Source organism: Hypanus sabinus, chromosome 17 (genome assembly GCF_030144855.1).
Source record: "Hypanus sabinus isolate sHypSab1 chromosome 17, sHypSab1.hap1, whole genome shotgun sequence".
NCBI classification, from domain to species: Eukaryota; Metazoa; Chordata; class Chondrichthyes; order Myliobatiformes; family Dasyatidae; genus Hypanus; species Hypanus sabinus.
The window spans coordinates 12,967,609-12,989,154 of record NC_082722.1 but is presented as its reverse complement, the minus strand read 5'-3'; positions in this window follow the sequence as shown (position 1 = coordinate 12,989,154).

Genomic DNA, 21,546 nt, shown 5'->3' with positions numbered 1-21,546 from the left:
TGTAGAGTGCTCAGTGACATGGAATACTCCAATGCAAGCTGAATTCAGTAACCTACCTGGGACCATTTACAGTGGAACAGCCATTGACTTGGTTTAATTCTGCAAAGGCTAAAGTTCCAATGTGTAGTGAAGGTAATGCTACTGAAAGTAAGTTCTGGAGCATAGGTAGCACACTCATAAAATTGGTTGCAGACAACTCTAAATCATATGGTTAGTGTGCTAACAATGTTTACATCATGTTAGCACACAGTAGTTATCAGCAAAATTGAACTGTACACTCCATTGAGTTGAATGCATTACTTTTTATTCAATGCATTCTGTGGTAAGTTTGTGTACATAACTACTCGGGGTGATTTGGAATTGTATAGATATTGCATGTAGAGTGCTCAGTGACATGGAATACTCCAATGCAAGCTGAATTCAGTAACCTACCTGGGACCATTTACAGTGGAACAGCCATTGACTTGGTTTAATTCTGCAAAGGCTAAAGTTCCAATGTGTAGAGAAGGTAATGCTACTGAAAGTAACTTCTGGAGTATAGGAAGCACACTCATAAAATTGGTTGCAGACAACTCTAAATCATATGGTTAGTGTGCTAACAATGTTTACATCATGTTAGCACATAGTAGTTATCAGCAAAATTGAACTGTACACTCCATTGAGTTGAATGCATTACTTTCTATTCAATGCATTCTGTGGTAAGTTTGTGTACATAACTACTCGGGGTGATTTGGAATTGTATAGATATTGCATGTAGAGTGCTCAGTGACATGGAATACTCCAATGCAAGCTGAAATCAGTAACCTACCTGGGACCATTTACAGTGGAACAGCCATTGACTTGGTTTAATTCTGCAAAGGCTAAAGTTCCAATGTGTAGAGAAGGTAATGCTACTGAAAGTAACTTCTGGAGCATAGGTAGCACACTCATAAAATTGGTTGCAGACAACTCTAAATCATATGGTTAGTGTGCTAACAATGTTTACATCATGTTAGCACATAGTAGTTATCAGCAAAATTGAACTGTACACTCCATTGAGTTGAATGCATTACTTTCTATTCAATGCATTCTGTGGTAAGTTTGTGTACATAACTACTCGGGGTGATTTGGAATTGTATAGATATTGCATGTAGAGTGCTCAGTGACATGGAATACACCAATGCAAGCTGAATTCAGTAACCTACCTGGGACCATTTACAGTGGAACAGCCATTGACTTGGTTTAATTCTGCAAAGGCTAAAGTTCCAATGTGTAGAGAAGGTAATGCTACTGAAAGTAACTTCTGGAGCATAGGTAGCACACTCATAAAATTGGTTGCAGACAACTCTAAATCATATGGTTAGTGTGCTAACAATGTTTACATCATGTTAGCACATAGTAGTTATCAGCAAAATTGAACTGTACACTCCATTGAGTTGAATGCATTACTTTCTATTCAATGCATTCTTTGATAAGGCTGTGTACATAACTACTGTGGGTGATTTGGAACTGTATAGATATTGCAAGTAGAGTGCTCAGTGCCATGGAATACTCCAATGCAAGCTGAATTCAGTAACCTACCTGTTACTATTTACAGTGGAACATCCATTGACTTGGTTTAATTCTGCAAAGGCTAAAGTTCCAATGTGTAGAGAAGGTAATGCTACTGAAAGTAACTTCTGGAGCATAGGTAGCACACTCATAAAATTGGTTGCAGACAACTCTAAATCATATGGTTAGTGTGCTAACAATGTTTACATCATGTTAGCACATAGTAGTTATCAGCAAAATTGAACTGTACACTCCATTGAGTTGAATGCATTACTTTCTATTCAATGCATTCTGTGGTAAGTTTGTGTACATAACTACTCGGGGTGATTTGGAATTGTATAGATATTGCATGTAGAGTGCTCAGTGACATGGAATACACCAATGCAAGCTGAATTCAGTAACCTACCTGGGACCATTTACAGTGGAACAGCCATTGACTTGGTTTAATTCTGCAAAGGCTAAAGTTCCAATGTGTAGAGAAGGTAATGCTACTGAAAGTAACTTCTGAAGCATAGGTAGCACACTCATAAAATTGGTTGCAGACAACTCTAAATCATATGGTTAGTGTGCTAACAATGTTTACATCATGTTAGCACATAGTAGTTATCAGCAAAATTGAACTGTACACTCCATTGAGTTGAATGCATTACTTTCTATTCAATGCATTCTTTGATAAGGCTGTGTACATAACTACTGTGGGTGATTTGGAACTGTATAGATATTGCAAGTAGAGTGCTCAGTGCCATGGAATACTCCAATGCAAGCTGAATTCAGTAACCTACCTGTTACTATTTACAGTGGAACATCCATTGACTTGGTTTTATTCTGCAAAGGCTAAAGTTCCAATGTGTAGAGAAGGTAATGCTACTGAAAGTAACTTCTGGAGCATAGGTAGCACACTCATAAAATTGGTTGCAGACAACTCTAAATCATATGGTTAGTGTGCTAACAATGTTTACATCATGTTAGCACATAGTAGTTATCAGCAAAATTGAACTGTACACTCCATTGAGTTGAATGCATTACTTTCTATTCAATGCATTCTTTGATAAGGCTGTGTACATAACTACTGTGGGTGATTTGGAACTGTATAGATATTGCAAGTAGAGTGCTCAGTGCCATGGAATACTCCAATGCAAGCTGAATTCAGTAACCTACCTGTTACTATTTACAGTGGAACATCCATTGACTTGGTTTTATTCTGCAAAGGCTAAAGTTCCAATGTGTAGAGAAGGTAATGCTACTGAAAGTAACTTTTGGAGCATAGGTAGCACACTCATAAAATTGGTTGCAGACAACTCTAAATCATATGGTTAGTGTGCTAACAATGTTTACATCATGTTAGCACATAGTAGTTATCAGCAAAATTGAACTGTACACTCCATTGAGTTGAATGCATTACTTTCTATTCAATGCATTCTGTGGTAAGTTTGTGTACATAACTACTCGGGGTGATTTGGAATTGTATAGATATTGCATGTAGAGTGCTCAGTGACATGGAATACTCCAATGCAAGCTGAAATCAGTAACCTACCTGGGACCATTTACAGTGGAACAGCCATTGACTTGGTTTAATTCTGCAAAGGCTAAAGTTCCAATGTGTAGAGAAGGTAATGCTACTGAAAGTAACTTCTGGAGCATAGGTAGCACACTCATAAAATTGGTTGCAGACAACTCTAAATCATATGGTTAGTGTGCTAACAATGTTTACATCATGTTAGCACATAGTAGTTATCAGCAAAATTGAACTGTACACTCCATTGAGTTGAATGCATTACTTTCTATTCAATGCATTCTGTGGTAAGTTTGTGTACATAACTACTCGGGGTGATTTGGAATTGTATAGATATTGCATGTAGAGTGCTCAGTGACATGGAATACACCAATGCAAGCTGAATTCAGTAACCTACCTGGGACCATTTACAGTGGAACAGCCATTGACTTGGTTTAATTCTGCAAAGGCTAAAGTTCCAATGTGTAGAGAAGGTAATGCTACTGAAAGTAACTTCTGGAGCATAGGTAGCACACTCATAAAATTGGTTGCAGACAACTCTAAATCATATGGTTAGTGTGCTAACAATGTTTACATCATGTTAGCACATAGTAGTTATCAGCAAAATTGAACTGTACACTCCATTGAGTTGAATGCATTACTTTCTATTCAATGCATTCTTTGATAAGGCTGTGTACATAACTACTGTGGGTGATTTGGAACTGTATAGATATTGCAAGTAGAGTGCTCAGTGCCATGGAATACTCCAATGCAAGCTGAATTCAGTAACCTACCTGTTACTATTTACAGTGGAACATCCATTGACTTGGTTTTATTCTGCAAAGGCTAAAGTTCCAATGTGTAGAGAAGGTAATGCTACTGAAAGTAACTTCTGGAGCATAGGTAGCACACTCATAAAATTGGTTGCAGACAACTCTAAATCACATGGTTAGTGTGCTAACAATGTTTACATCATGTTAGCACATAGTAGTTATCAGCAAAATTGAACTGTACACTCCATTGAGTTGAATGCATTACTTTCTATTCAATGCATTCTGTGGTAAGTTTGTGTACATAACTACTCGGGGTGATTTGGAATTGTATAGATATTGCATGTAGACTGCTCAGTGACATGGAATACTCCAATGCAAGCTGAAATCAGTAACCTACCTGGGACCATTTACAGTGGAACAGCCATTGACTTGGTTTAATTCTGCAAAGGCTAAAGTTCCAATGTGTAGAGAAGGTAATGCTACTGAAAGTAACTTCTGGAGCATAGGTAGCACACTCATAAAATTGGTTGCAGACAACTCTAAATCATATGGTTAGTGTGCTAACAATGTTTACATCATGTTAGCACATAGTAGTTATCAGCAAAATTGAACTGTACACTCCATTGAGTTGAATGCATTACTTTCTATTCAATGCATTCTGTGGTAAGTTTGTGTACATAACTACTCGGGGTGATTTGGAATTGTATAGATATTGCATGTAGAGTGCTCAGTGACATGGAATACACCAATGCAAGCTGAATTCAGTAACCTACCTGGGACCATTTACAGTGGAACAGCCATTGACTTGGTTTAATTCTGCAAAGGCTAAAGTTCCAATGTGTAGAGAAGGTAATGCTACTGAAAGTAACTTCTGGAGCATAGGTAGCACACTCATAAAATTGGTTGCAGACAACTCTAAATCATATGGTTAGTGTGCTAACAATGTTTACATCATGTTAGCACACAGTAGTTATCAGCAAAATTGAACTATACACTACATTGAGTTGAATGCATTACTTTCTATTCAATGCATTCTTTGATAAGGCTGTGTACATAACTGCTGTGGGTGATTTGGAACTGTATAGATATTGCAAGTAGAGTGCTCAGTGCCATGGAATACTCCAATGCAAGCTGAATTCAGTAACCTACCTGTTACTATTTACAGTGGAACATCCATTGACTTGGTTTTATTCTGCAAAGGCTAAAGATCCAATGTGTAGAGAAGGTAATGCTACTGAAAGTAACTTCTGGAGCATAGGTAGCACACCCATAAAATTGGTTGCAGACAACTCTAAATCATATGGTTAGTGTGCTAACAATGTTTACATCATGTTAGCACATAGTAGTTATCAGCAAAATTGAACTGTACACTCCATTGAGTTGAATGCATTACTTTCTATTCAATGCATTCTGTGGTAAGTTTGTGTACATAACTACTCGGGGTGATTTGGAATTGTATAGACATTGCATGTAGAGTGCTCAGTGACATGGAATACTCCAATGCAAGCTGAATTCAGTTACCTACCTGGGACCATTTACAGTGGAACAGCCATTGACTTGGTTTAATTCTGCAAAGGCTAAAGTTCCAATGTGTAGAGAAGGTAATGCTACTGAAAGTAACTTCTGGAGCATAGGTAGCAAACTCATAAAATTGGTTGCAGACAACTCTAAATCATATGGTTACTGTGCTAACAATGTTTACATCATGTTAGCACACAGTAGTTATCAGCAAAATTGAACTGTACACTCCATTGAGTTGAATGCATTAATTTTTATTCAATGCATTCTGTGGTAAGTTTGTGTACATAACTACTCGGGGTGATTTGGAATTGTATAGATATTGCATGTAGAGTGCTCAGTGACATGGAATACTCCAATGCAAGCTGAATTCAGTAACCTACCTGGGACCATTTACAGTGGAACAGCCATTGACTTGGTTTAATTCTGCAAAGGCTAAAGTTCCAATGTGTAGAGAAGGTAATGCTACTGAAAGTAACTTCTGGAGTATAGGTAGCACACTCATAAAATTGGTTGCAGACAACTCTAAATCATATGGTTAGTGTGCTAACAATGTTTACATCATGTTAGCACATAGTAGTTATCAGCAAAATTGAACTGTACACTCCATTGAGTTGAATGCATTACTTTCTATTCAATGCATTCTGTGGTAAGGTTGTGTACATAACTACTCTGGGTGATTTGGAACTGTATAGATATTGCAAGTAGAGTGCTCAGTGCCATGGAATACTCCAATGCAAGCTGAATTCAGTAACCTGCCTGTTACTATTTACAGTGGAACATCCATTGACTTGCTTTTATTCTGCAAAGGCTAAAGTTCCAATGTGTAGAGAAGGTAATGCTACTGAAAGTAACTTCTGGAGCATAGGTAGCACACTCATAAAATTGGTTGCAGACAACTCTAAATCATATGGTTAGTGTGCTAACAATGTTTACATCATGTTAGCACATAGTAGTTATCAGCAAAATTGAACTGTACACTCCATTGATTTGAATGCATTACTTTCTATTCAATGCATTCTGTGGTAAGGTTGTGTACATAACTACTCTGGGTGATTTGGAACTGTATAGATATTGCAAGTAGAGTGCTCAGTGCCATGGAATACTCCAATGCAAGCTGAATTCAGTAACCTACCTGTTACTATTTACAGTGGAACATCCATTGACTTGGTTTTATTCTGCAAAGGCTAAAGTTCCAATGTGTAGAGAAGGTAATGCTACTGAAAGTAACTTCTGGAGCATAGGTAGCACACTCATAAAATTGGTTGCAGACAACTCTAAATCATATGGTTAGTGTGCTAACAATGTTTACATCATGTTAGCACATAGTAGTTATCAGCAAAATTGAACTGTACACTCCATTGAGTTGAATGCATTACTTTCTATTCAATGCATTCTGTGGTAAGTTTGTGTACATAACTACTCGGGGTGATTTGGAATTGTATAGATATTGCATGTAGAGTGCTCAGTGACATGGAATACACCAATGCAAGCTGAATTCAGTAACCTACCTGGGACCATTTACAGTGGAACAGCCATTGACTTGGTTTAATTCTGCAAAGGCTAAAGTTCCAATGTGTAGAGAAGGTAATGCTACTGAAAGTAACTTCTGGAGCATAGGTAGCACACTCATAAAATTGGTTGCAGACAACTCTAAATCATATGGTTAGTGTGCTAACAATGTTTACATCATGTTAGCACACAGTAGTTATCAGCAAAATTGAACTATACACTACATTGAGTTGAATGCATTACTTTCTATTCAATGCATTCTTTGATAAGGCTGTGTACATAACTGCTGTGGGTGATTTGGAACTGTATAGATATTGCAAGTAGAGTGCTCAGTGCCATGGAATACTCCAATGCAAGCTGAATTCAGTAACCTACCTGTTACTATTTACAGTGGAACATCCATTGACTTGGTTTTATTCTGCAAAGGCTAAAGATCCAATGTGTAGAGAAGGTAATGCTACTGAAAGTAACTTCTGGAGCATAGGTAGCACACCCATAAAATTGGTTGCAGACAACTCTAAATCATATGGTTAGTGTGCTAACAATGTTTACATCATGTTAGCACATAGTAGTTATCAGCAAAATTGAACTGTACACTCCATTGAGTTGAATGCATTACTTTCTATTCAATGCATTCTGTGGTAAGTTTGTGTACATAACTACTCGGGGTGATTTGGAATTGTATAGATATTGCATGTAGAGTGCTCAGTGACATGGAATACTCCAATGCAAGCTGAATTCAGTTACCTACCTGGGACCATTTACAGTGGAACAGCCATTGACTTGGTTTAATTCTGCAAAGGCTAAAGTTCAAATGTGTAGAGAAGGTAATGCTACTGAAAGTAACTTCTGGAGTATAGGTAGCACACTCATAAAATTGGTTGCAGACAACTCTAAATCATATGGTTAGTGTGCTAACAATGTTTACATCATGTTAGCACATAGTAGTTATCAGCAAAATTGAACTGTACACTCCATTGAGTTGAATGCATTACTTTCTATTCAATGCATTCTGTGGTAAGGTTGTGTACATAACTACTCTGGGTGATTTGGAACTGTATAGATATTGCAAGTAGAGTGCTCAGTGCCATGGAATACTCCAATGCAAGCTGAATTCAGTAACCTGCCTGTTACTATTTACAGTGGAACATCCATTGACTTGCTTTTATTCTGCAAAGGCTAAAGTTCCAATGTGTAGAGAAGGTAATGCTACTGAAAGTAACTTCTGGAGCATAGGTAGCACACTCATAAAATTGGTTGCAGACAACTCTAAATCATATGGTTAGTGTGCTAACAATGTTTACATCATGTTAGCACATAGTAGTTATCAGCAAAATTGAACTGTACACTCCATTGATTTGAATGCATTACTTTCTATTCAATGCATTCTGTGGTAAGGTTGTGTACATAACTACTCTGGGTGATTTGGAACTGTATAGATATTGCAAGTAGAGTGCTCAGTGCCATGGAATACTCCAATGCAAGCTGAATTCAGTAACCTACCTGTTACTATTTACAGTGGAACATCCATTGACTTGGTTTTATTCTGCAAAGGCTAAAGTTCCAATGTGTAGAGAAGGTAATGCTACTGAAAGTAACTTCTGGAGCATAGGTAGCACACTCATAAAATTGGTTGCAGACAACTCTAAATCATATGGTTAGTGTGCTAACAATGTTTACATCATGTTAGCACACAGTAGTTATCAGCAAAATTGAACTATACACTCCATTGAGTTGAATGCATTACTTTTTATTCAATGCATTCTGTGGTAAGTTTGTGTACATAACTACTCGGGGTGATTTGGAATTGTATAGATATTGCATGTAGAGTGCTCAGTGACATGGAATACTCCAATGCAAGCTGAATTCAGTAACCTACCTGGGACCATTTACGGTGGAACAGCCATTGACTTGGTTTAATTCTGCAAAGGCTAAAGTTCCAATGTGTAGAGAAGGTAATGCTACTGAAAGTAACTTCTGGAGCATAGGTAGCACACTCATAAAATTGGTTGCAGACAACTCTAAATCATATGGTTAGTGTGCTAACAATGTTTACATCATGTTAGCACATAGTAGTTATCAGCAAAATTGAACTGTACACTCCATTGAGTTGAATGCATTACTTTCTATTCAATGCATTCTGTGGTAAGTTTGTGTACATAACTACTCGGGGTGATTTGGAATTGTATAGATATTGCATGTAGAGTGCTCAGTGACATGGAATACTCCAATGCAAGCTGAATTCAGTAACCTACCTGGGACCATTTACAGTGGAACAGCCATTGACTTGGTTTAATTCTGCAAAGGCTAAAGTTCCAATGTGTAGAGAAGGTAATGCTACTGAAAGTAACTTCTGGAGCATAGGTAGCACACTCATAAAATTGGTTGCAGACAACTCTAAATCATATGGTTAGTGTGCTAACAATGTTTACATCATGTTAGCACATAGTAGTTATCAGCAAAATTGAACTGTACACTCCATTGAGTTGAATGCACTACTTTCTATTCAATGCATTCTGTGGTAAGTTTGTGTACATAACTACTCGGGGTGATTTGGAATTGTATAGATATTGCATGTAGAGTGCTCAGTGACATGGAATACACCAATGCAAGCTGAATTCAGTAACCTACCTGGGACCATTTACAGTGGAACAGCCATTGACTTGGTTTAATTCTGCAAAGGCTAAAGTTCCAATGTGTAGAGAAGGTAATGCTACTGAAAGTAACTTCTGGAGCATAGGTAGCACACTCATAAAATTGGTTGCAGACAACTCTAAATCATATGGTTAGTGTGCTAACAATGTTTACATCATGTTAGCACATAGTAGTTATCAGCAAAATTGAACTGTACACTCCATTGATTTGAATGCATTACTTTCTATTCAATGCATTCTGTGGTAAGGTTGTGTACATAACTACTCTGGGTGATTTGGAACTGTATAGATATTGCAAGTAGAGTGCTCAGTGCCATGGAATACTCCAATGCAAGCTGAATTCAGTAACCTACCTGTTACTATTTACAGTGGAACATCCATTGACTTGGTTTTATTCTGCAAAGGCTAAAGTTCCAATGTGTAGAGAAGGTAATGCTACTGAAAGTAACTTCTGGAGCATAGGTAGCACACTCATAAAATTGGTTGCAGACAACTCTAAATCATATGGTTAGTGTGCTAACAATGTTTACATCATGTTAGCACACAGTAGTTATCAGCAAAATTGAACTATACACTCCATTGAGTTGAATGCATTACTTTTTATTCAATGCATTCTGTGGTAAGTTTGTGTACATAACTACTCGGGGTGATTTGGAATTGTATAGATATTGCATGTAGAGTGCTCAGTGACATGGAATACTCCAATGCAAGCTGAAATCAGTAACCTACCTGATACCATTTACAGTGGAACAGCCATTGACTTGGTTTAATTCTGCAAAGGCTAAAGTTCCAATGTGTAGAGAAGGTAATGCTACTGAAAGTAACTTCTGGAGCATAGGTAGCACACTCATAAAATTGGTTGCAGACAACTCTAAATCATATGGTTAGTGTGCTAACAATGTTTACATCATGTTAGCACATAGTAGTTATCGGCAAAATTGAACTGTACACTCCATTGAGTTGAATGCATTACTTTCTATTCAATGCATTCTTTGATAAGGCTGTGTACATAACTGCTGTGGGTGATTTGGAACTGTATAGATATTGCAAGTAGAGTGCTCAGTGCCATGGAATACTCCAATGCAAGCTGAATTCAGTAACCTACCTGTTACTATTTACAGTGGAACATCCATTGACTTGGTTTTATTCTGCAAAGGCTAAAGATCCAATGTGTAGAGAAGGTAATGCTACTGAAAGTAACTTCTGGAGCATAGGTAGCACACCCATAAAATTGGTTGCAGACAACTCTAAATCATATGGTTAGTGTGCTAACAATGTTTACATCATGTTAGCACATAGTAGTTATCAGCAAAATTGAACTGTACACTCCATTGAGTTGAATGCATTACTTTCTATTCAATGCATTCTGTGGTAAGTTTGTGTACATAACTACTCGGGGTGATTTGGAATTGTATAGATATTGCATGTAGAGTGCTCAGTGACATGGAATACTCCAATGCAAGCTGAATTCAGTTACCTACCTGGGACCATTTACAGTGGAACAGCCATTGACTTGGTTTAATTCTGCAAAGGCTAAAGTTCAAATGTGTAGAGAAGGTAATGCTACTGAAAGTAACTTCTGGAGCATAGGTAGCAAACTCATAAAATTGGTTGCAGACAACTCTAAATCCTATGGTTACTGTGCTAACAATGTTTACATCATGTTAGCACACAGTAGTTATCAGCAAAATTGAACTGTACACTCCATTGAGTTGAATGCATTAATTTTTATTCAATGCATTCTGTGGTAAGTTTGTGTACATAACTACTCGGGGTGATTTGGAATTGTATAGATATTGCATGTAGAGTGCTCAGTGACATGGAATACTCCAATGCAAGCTGAATTCAGTAACCTACCTGGGACCATTTACAGTGGAACAGCCATTGACTTGGTTTAATTCTGCAAAGGCTAAAGTTCCAATGTTTAGAGAAGGTAATGCTACTGAAAGTAACTTCTGGAGTATAGGTAGCACACTCATAAAATTGGTTGCAGACAACTCTAAATCATATGGTTAGTGTGCTAACAATGTTTACATCATGTTAGCACATAGTAGTTATCAGCAAAATTGAACTGTACACTCCATTGAGTTGAATGCATTACTTTCTATTCAATGCATTCTGTGGTAAGGTTGTGTACATAACTACTCTGGGTGATTTGGAACTGTATAGATATTGCAAGTAGAGTGCTCAGTGCCATGGAATACTCCAATGCAAGCTGAATTCAGTAACCTGCCTGTTACTATTTACAGTGGAACATCCATTGACTTGCTTTTATTCTGCAAAGGCTAAAGTTCCAATGTGTAGAGAAGGTAATGCTACTGAAAGTAACTTCTGGAGCATAGGTAGCACACTCATAAAATTGGTTGCAGACAACTCTAAATCATATGGTTAGTGTGCTAACAATGTTTACATCATGTTAGCACATAGTAGTTATCAGCAAAATTGAACTGTACACTCCATTGATTTGAATGCATTACTTTCTATTCAATGCATTCTGTGGTAAGGTTGTGTACATAACTACTCTGGGTGATTTGGAACTGTATAGATATTGCAAGTAGAGTGCTCAGTGCCATGGAATACTCCAATGCAAGCTGAATTCAGTAATCTACCTGTTACTATTTACAGTGGAACATCCATTGACTTGGTTTTATTCTGCAAAGGCTAAAGTTCCAATGTGTAGAGAAGGTAATGCTACTGAAAGTAACTTCTGGAGCATAGGTAGCACACTCATAAAATTGGTTGCAGACAACTCTAAATCATATGGTTAGTGTGCTAACAATGTTTACATCATGTTAGCACACAGTAGTTATCAGCAAAATTGAACTATACACTCCATTGAGTTGAATGCATTACTTTTTATTCAATGCATTCTGTGGTAAGTTTGTGTACATAACTACTCGGGGTGATTTGGAATTGTATAGATATTGCATGTAGAGTGCTCAGTGACATGGAATACTCCAATGCAAGCTGAATTCAGTAACCTACCTGGGACCATTTACGGTGGAACAGCCATTGACTTGGTTTAATTCTGCAAAGGCTAAAGTTCCAATGTGTAGAGAAGGTAATGCTACTGAAAGTAACTTCTGGAGCATAGGTAGCACACTCATAAAATTGGTTGCAGACAACTCTAAATCATATGGTTAGTGTGCTAACAATGTTTACATCATGTTAGCACATAGTAGTTATCAGCAAAATTGAACTGTACACTCCATTGAGTTGAATGCATTACTTTCTATTCAATGCATTCTGTGGTAAGTTTGTGTACATAACTACTCGGGGTGATTTGGAATTGTATAGATATTGCATGTAGAGTGCTCAGTGACATGGAATACTCCAATGCAAGCTGAATTCAGTAACCTACCTGGGACCATTTACAGTGGAACAGCCATTGACTTGGTTTAATTCTGCAAAGGCTAAAGTTCCAATGTGTAGAGAAGGTAATGCTACTGAAAGTAACTTCTGGAGCATAGGTAGCACACTCATAAAATTGGTTGCAGACAACTCTAAATCATATGGTTAGTGTGCTAACAATGTTTACATCATGTTAGCACATAGTAGTTATCAGCAAAATTGAACTGTACACTCCATTGAGTTGAATGCACTACTTTCTATTCAATGCATTCTGTGGTAAGTTTGTGTACATAACTACTCGGGGTGATTTGGAATTGTATAGATATTGCATGTAGAGTGCTCAGTGACATGGAATACACCAATGCAAGCTGAATTCAGTAACCTACCTGGGACCATTTACAGTGGAACAGCCATTGACTTGGTTTAATTCTGCAAAGGCTAAAGTTCCAATGTGTAGAGAAGGTAATGCTACTGAAAGTAACTTCTGGAGCATAGGTAGCACACTCATAAAATTGGTTGCAGACAACTCTAAATCATATGGTTAGTGTGCTAACAATGTTTACATCATGTTAGCACATAGTAGTTATCAGCAAAATTGAACTGTACACTCCATTGATTTGAATGCATTACTTTCTATTCAATGCATTCTGTGGTAATGTTGTGTACATAACTACTCTGGGTGATTTGGAACTGTATAGATATTGCAAGTAGAGTGCTCAGTGCCATGGAATACTCCAATGCAAGCTGAATTCAGTAACCTACCTGTTACTATTTACAGTGGAACATCCATTGACTTGGTTTTATTCTGCAAAGGCTAAAGTTCCAATGTGTAGAGAAGGTAATGCTACTGAAAGTAACTTCTGGAGCATAGGTAGCACACTCATAAAATTGGTTGCAGACAACTCTAAATCATATGGTTAGTGTGCTAACAATGTTTACATCATGTTAGCACACAGTAGTTATCAGCAAAATTGAACTATACACTCCATTGAGTTGAATGCATTACTTTTTATTCAATGCATTCTGTGGTAAGTTTGTGTACATAACTACTCGGGGTGATTTGGAATTGTATAGATATTGCATGTAGAGTGCTCAGTGACATGGAATACTCCAATGCAAGCTGAAATCAGTAACCTACCTGATACCATTTACAGTGGAACAGCCATTGACTTGGTTTAATTCTGCAAAGGCTAAAGTTCCAATGTGTAGAGAAGGTAATGCTACTGAAAGTAACTTCTGGAGCATAGGTAGCACACTCATAAAATTGGTTGCAGACAACTCTAAATCATATGGTTAGTGTGCTAACAATGTTTACATCATGTTAGCACATAGTAGTTATCAGCAAAATTGAACTGTACACTCCATTGATTTGAATGCATTACTTTCTATTCAATGCATTCTGTGGTAAGGTTGTGTACATAACTACTCTGGGTGATTTGGAACTGTATAGATATTGCAAGTAGAGTGCTCAGTGCCATGGAATACTCCAATGCAAGCTGAATTCAGTAACCTACCTGTTACTATTTACAGTGGAACATCCATTGACTTGGTTTTATTCTGCAAAGGCTAAAGTTCCAATGTGTAGAGAAGGTAATGCTACTGAAAGTAACTTCTGGAGCATAGGTAGCACACTCATAAAATTGGTTGCAGACAACTCTAAATCATATGGTTAGTGTGCTAACAATGTTTACATCATGTTAGCACACAGTAGTTATCAGCAAAATTGAACTATACACTCCATTGAGTTGAATGCATTACTTTTTATTCAATGCATTCTGTGGTAAGTTTGTGTACATAACTACTCGGGGTGATTTGGAATTGTATAGATATTGCATGTAGAGTGCTCAGTGACATGGAATACTCCAATGCAAGCTGAAATCAGTAACCTACCTGATACCATTTACAGTGGAACAGCCATTGACTTGGTTTAATTCTGCAAAGGCTAAAGTTCCAATGTGTAGAGAAGGTAATGCTACTGAAAGTAACTTCTGGAGCATAGGTAGCACACTCATAAAATTGGTTGCAGACAACTCTAAATCATATGGTTAGTGTGCTAACAATGTTTACATCATGTTAGCACATAGTAGTTATCGGCAAAATTGAACTGTACACTCCATTGAGTTGAATGCATTACTTTCTATTCAATGCATTCTTTGATAAGGCTGTGTACATAACTGCTGTGGGTGATTTGGAACTGTATAGATATTGCAAGTAGAGTGCTCAGTGCCATGGAATACTCCAATGCAAGCTGAATTCAGTAACCTACCTGTTACTATTTACAGTGGAACATCCATTGACTTGGTTTTATTCTGCAAAGGCTAAAGATCCAATGTGTAGAGAAGGTAATGCTACTGAAAGTAACTTCTGGAGCATAGGTAGCACACCCATAAAATTGGTTGCAGACAACTCTAAATCATATGGTTAGTGTGCTAACAATGTTTACATCATGTTAGCACACAGTAGTTATCAGCAAAATTGAACTATACACTCCATTGAGTTGAATGCATTACTTTTTATTCAATGCATTCTGTGGTAAGTTTGTGTACATAACTACTCGGGGTGATTTGGAATTGTATAGATATTGCATGTAGAGTGCTCAGTGACATGGAATACTCCAATGCAAGCTGAATTCAGTAACCTACCTGGGACCATTTACGGTGGAACAGCCATTGACTTGGTTTAATTCTGCAAAGGCTAAAGTTCCAATGTGTAGAGAAGGTAATGCTACTGAAAGTAACTTCTGGAGCATAGGTAGCACACTCATAAAATTGGTTGCAGACAACTCTAAATCATATGGTTAGTGTGCTAACAATGTTTACATCATGTTAGCACATAGTAGTTATCAGCAAAATTGAACTGTACACTCCATTGAGTTGAATGCATTACTTTCTATTCAATGCATTCTGTGGTAAGTTTGTGTACATAACTACTCGGGGTGATTTGGAATTGTATAGATATTGCATGTAGAGTGCTCAGTGACATGGAATACTCCAATGCAAGCTGAATTCAGTAACCTACCTGGGACCATTTACAGTGGAACAGCCATTGACTTGGTTTAATTCTGCAAAGGCTAAAGTTCCAATGTGTAGAGAAGGTAATGCTACTGAAAGTAACTTCTGGAGCATAGGTAGCACACTCATAAAATTGGTTGCAGACAACTCTAAATCATATGGTTAGTGTGCTAACAATGTTTACATCATGTTAGCACATAGTAGTTATCAGCAAAATTGAACTGTACACTCCATTGAGTTGAATGCACTACTTTCTATTCAATGCATTCTGTGGTAAGTTTGTGTACATAACTACTCGGGGTGATTTGGAATTGTATAGATATTGCATGTAGAGTGCTCAGTGACATGGAATACACCAATGCAAGCTGAATTCAGTAACCTACCTGGGACCATTTACAGTGGAACAGCCATTGACTTGGTTTAATTCTGCAAAGGCTAAAGTTCCAATGTGTAGAGAAGGTAATGCTACTGAAAGTAACTTCTGGAGCATAGGTAGCACACTCATAAAATTGGTTGCAGACAACTCTAAATCATATGGTTAGTGTGCTAACAATGTTTACATCATGTTAGCACATAGTAGTTATCAGCAAAATTGAACTGTACACTCCATTGATTTGAATGCATTACTTACTATTCAATGCATTCTGTGGTAAGGTTGTGTACATAACTACTCTGGGTGATTTGGAACTGTATAGATATTGCAAGTAGAGTGCTCAGTGCCATGGAATACTCCAATGCAAGCTGAATTCAGTAACCTACCTGTTACTATTTACAGTGGAACATCCATTGACTTGGTTTTATTCTGCAAAGGCTAAAGTTCCAATGTGTAGAGAAGGTAATGCTACTGAAAGTAACTTCTGGAGCATAGGTAGCACACTCATAAAATTGGTTGCAGACAACTCTAAATCATATGGTTAGTGTGCTAACAATGTTTACATCATGTTAGCACACAGTAGTTATCAGCAAAATTGAACTATACACTCCATTGAGTTGAATGCATTACTTTTTATTCAATGCATTCTGTGGTAAGTTTGTGTACATAACTACTCGGGGTGATTTGGAATTGTATAGATATTGCATGTAGAGTGCTCAGTGACATGGAATACTCCAATGCAAGCTGAAATCAGTAACCTACCTGATACCATTTACAGTGGAACAGCCATTGACTTGGTTTAATTCTGCAAAGGCTAAAGTTCCAATGTGTAGAGAAGGTAATGCTACTGAAAGTAACTTCTGGAGCATAGGTAGCACACTCATAAAATTGGTTGCAGACAACTCTAAATCATATGGTTAGTGTGCTAACAATGTTTACATCATGTTAGCACATAGTAGTTATCGGCAAAATTGAACTGTACACTCCATTGAGTTGAATGCATTACTTTCTATTCAATGCATTCTTTGATAAGGCTGTGTACATAACTGCTGTGGGTGATTTGGAACTGTATAGATATTGCAAGTAGAGTGCTCAGTGCCATGGAATACTCCAATGCAAGCTGAATTCAGTAACCTACCTGTTACTATTTACAGTGGAACATCCATTGACTTGGTTTTATTCTGCAAAGGCTAAAGATCCAATGTGTAGAGAAGGTAATGCTACTGAAAGTAACTTCTGGAGCATAGGTAGCACACCCATAAAATTGGTTGCAGACAACTCTAAATCATATGGTTAGTGTGCTAACAATGTTTACATCATGTTAGCACATAGTAGTTATCAGCAAAATTGAACTGTACACTCCATTGAGTTGAATGCATTACTTTCTATTCAATGCATTCTGTGGTAAGTTTGTGTACATAACTACTCGGGGTGATTTGGAATTGTATAGATATTGCATGTAGAGTGCTCAGTGACATGGAATACTCCAATGCAAGCTGAATTCAGTAACCTACCTGGGACCATTTACAGTGGAACAGCCATTGACTTGGTTTAATTCTGCAAAGGCTAAAGTTCCAATGTGTAGAGAAGGTAATGCTACTGAAAGTAACTTCTGGAGCATAGGTAGCACACTCATAAAATTGGTTGCAGACAACTCTAAATCATATGGTTAGTGTGCTAACAATGTTTACATCATGTTAGCACATAGTAGTTATCAGCAAAATTGAACTGTACACTCCATTGAGTTGAATGCACTACTTTCTATTCAATGCATTCTGTGGTAAGTTTGTGTACATAACTACTCGGGGTGATTTGGAATTGTATAGATATTGCATGTAGAGTGCTCAGTGACATGGAATACACCAATGCAAGCTGAATTCAGTAACCTACCTGGGACCATTTACAGTGGAACAGCCATTGACTTGGTTTAATTCTGCAAAGGCTAAAGTTCCAATGTGTAGAGAAGGTAATGCTACTGAAAGTAACTTCTGGAGCATAGGTAGCACACTCATAAAATTGGTTGCAGACAACTCTAAATCATATGGTTAGTGTGCTAACAATGTTTACATCATGTTAGCACATAGTAGTTATCAGCAAAATTGAACTGTACACTCCATTGATTTGAATGCATTACTTTCTATTCAATGCATTCTGTGGTAAGGTTGTGTACATAACTACTCTGGGTGATTTGGAACTGTATAGATATTGCAAGTAGAGTGCTCAGTGCCATGGAATACTCCAATGCAAGCTGAATTCAGTAACCTACCTGTTACTATTTACAGTGGAACATCCATTGACTTGGTTTTATTCTGCAAAGGCTAAAGCTCCAATGTGTAGAGAAGGTAATGCTACTGAAAGTAACTTCTGGAGCATAGGTAGCACACACATAAAATTGGTTGCAGACAACTCTAAATCATATGGTTAGTGTGCTAACAATGTTTACATCATGTTAGCACACAGTAGTTATCAGCAAAATTGAACTATACACTCCATTGAGTTGAATGCATTACTTTTTATTCAATGCATTCTGTGGTAAGTTTGTGTACATAACTACTCGGGGTGATTTGGAATTGTATAGATATTGCATGTAGAGTGCTCAGTGACATGGAATACTCCAATGCAAGCTGAAATCAGTAACCTACCTGATACCATTTACAGTGGAACAGCCATTGACTTGGTTTAATTCTGCAAAGGCTAAAGTTCCAATGTGTAGAGAAGGTAATGCTACTGAAAGTAACTTCTGGAGCATAGGTAGCACACTCATAAAATTGGTTGCAGACAACTCTAAATCATATGGTTAGTGTGCTAACAATGTTTACATCATGTTAGCACATAGTAGTTATCGGCAAAATTGAACTGTACACTCCATTGAGTTGAATGCATTACTTTCTATTCAATGCATTCTTTGATAAGGCTGTGTACATAACTGCTGTGGGTGATTTGGAACTGTATAGATATTGCAAGTAGAGTGCTCAGTGCCATGGAATACTCCAATGCAAGCTGAATTCAGTAACCTACCTGTTACTATTTACAGTGGAACATCCATTGACTTGGTTTTATTCTGCAAAGGCTAAAGATCCAATGTGTAGAGAAGGTAATGCTACTGAAAGTAACTTCTGGAGCATAGGTAGCACACCCATAAAATTGGTTGCAGACAACTCTAAATCATATGGTTAGTGTGCTAACAATGTTTACATCATGTTAGCACATAGTAGTTATCAGCAAAATTGAACTGTACACTCCATTGAGTTGAATGCATTACTTTCTATTCAATGCATTCTGTGGTAAGTTTGTGTACGTAACTACTCGGGGTGATTTGGAATTGTATAGATATTGCATGTAGAGTGCTCAGTGACATGGAATACTCCAATGCAAGCTGAATTCAGTAACCTACCTGGGACCATTTACAGAGGAACAGCCATTGACTTGGTTTAATTCTGCAAAGGCTAAAGTTCCAATGTGTAGAGAAGGTAATGCTACTGAAAGTAACTTCTGGAGCATAGGTAGCACACTCATAAAATTGGTTGCAGACAACTCTAAATCATATGGTTAGTGTGCTAACAATGTTTACATCATGTTAGCACACAGTAGTTATCAGCAAAATTGAATTGTACACTCCATTGAGTTGAATGCATTACATTTTATTCAATGCATTCTGTGGTAAGTTTGTGTACATAACTGCTGTGGGTGATTTGGAACTGTATAGATATTGCAAGTAGAGTGCTCAGTGCCATGGAATACTCCAATGCAAGCTGAATTCAGTAACCTACCTGTTACTATTTACAGTGGAACATCCATTGACTTGGTTTTATTCTGCAAAGGCTAAAGATCCAATGTGTAGAGAAGGTAATGCTACTGAAAGTAACTTCTGGAGCATAGGTAGCACACCCATAAAATTGGTTGCAGACAACTCTAAATCATATGGTTAGTGTGCTAACAATGTTTACATCATGTTAGCACATAGTAGTTATCAGCAAAATTGAACTGTACACTCCATTGATTTGAATGCATTAATTTCTATTCAATGCATTCTGTGGTAAGGTTGTGTACATAACTACTCTGGGTGATTTGGAACTGTATAGATATTGCAAGTAGAGTGCTCAGTGCCATGGAATACTCCAATGCAAGCTGAAATCAGTAACCTACCTGGTACCATTTACAGTGGAACAGCCATTGACTTGGTTTTATTCTGCAAAGGCTAAAGTTCCAATGTGTAGAGAAGGTAATGCTACTGAAAGTAACTTCTGGAGCAAAGGTAGCACACTCATAAAATTGGTTGCAGACAACTCTAAATCATATGGTTAGTGTGCTAACAATGTTTACATCATGTTAGCACATAGTACTTATCAGCAAAATTGAACTGTACACTCCATTGAGTTGAATGCATTACTTTCTATTCAATGCATTCTTTCATATGGCTGTGTACATAACTGCTGTGGGTGATTTGGAACTGTATAGATATTGCAAGTAGAGTGCTCAGTGCCATGGAATACTCCAATGCAAGCTGAATTCAGTAACCTACCTGTTACTATTTACAGTGGAACATCCATTGACTTGGTTTTATTCTGCAAAGGCTAAAGATCCAATGTGTAGAGAAGGTAATGCTACTGAAAGTAACTTCTGGAGCATAGGTAGCACACCCATAAAATTGGTTGCAGACAACTCTAAATCATATGGTTAGTGTGCTAACAATGTTTACATCATGTTAGCACATAGTAGTTATCAGCAAAATTGAACTGTACACTCCATTGAGTTGAATGCATTACTTTCTATTCAATGCATTCTGTGGTAAGTTTGTGTACATAACTACTCGGGGTGATTTGGAATTGTATAGATATTGCATGTAGAGTGCTCAGTGACATGGAATACTCCAATGCAAGCTGAATTCAGTAACCTACCTGGGACCATTTACAGTGGAACAGCCATTGACTTGGTTTAATTCTGCAAAGGCTAAAGTTCCAATGTGTAGAGAAGGTAATGCTACTGAAAGTAACTTCTGGAGCATAGGTAGCACACTCATAAAATTGGTTGCAGACAACTCTAAATCATATGGTTAGTGTGCTAACAATGTTTACATCATGTTAGCACACAGTAGTCATCAGCAAAATTGAACTGTACACTCCATTGAGTTGAATGCATTACTTTTTATTCAATGCATTCTGTGGTAAGTTTGTGTACATAACTACTCGGGGTGATTTGGAATTGTATAGATATTGCATGTAGAGTGTTCAGTGACATGGAATACTCCAATGCAAGCTGAATTCAGTAACCTACCTGGGACCATTTACAGTGGAACAGCCATTGACTTGGTTTAATTCTGCAAAGGCTAAAG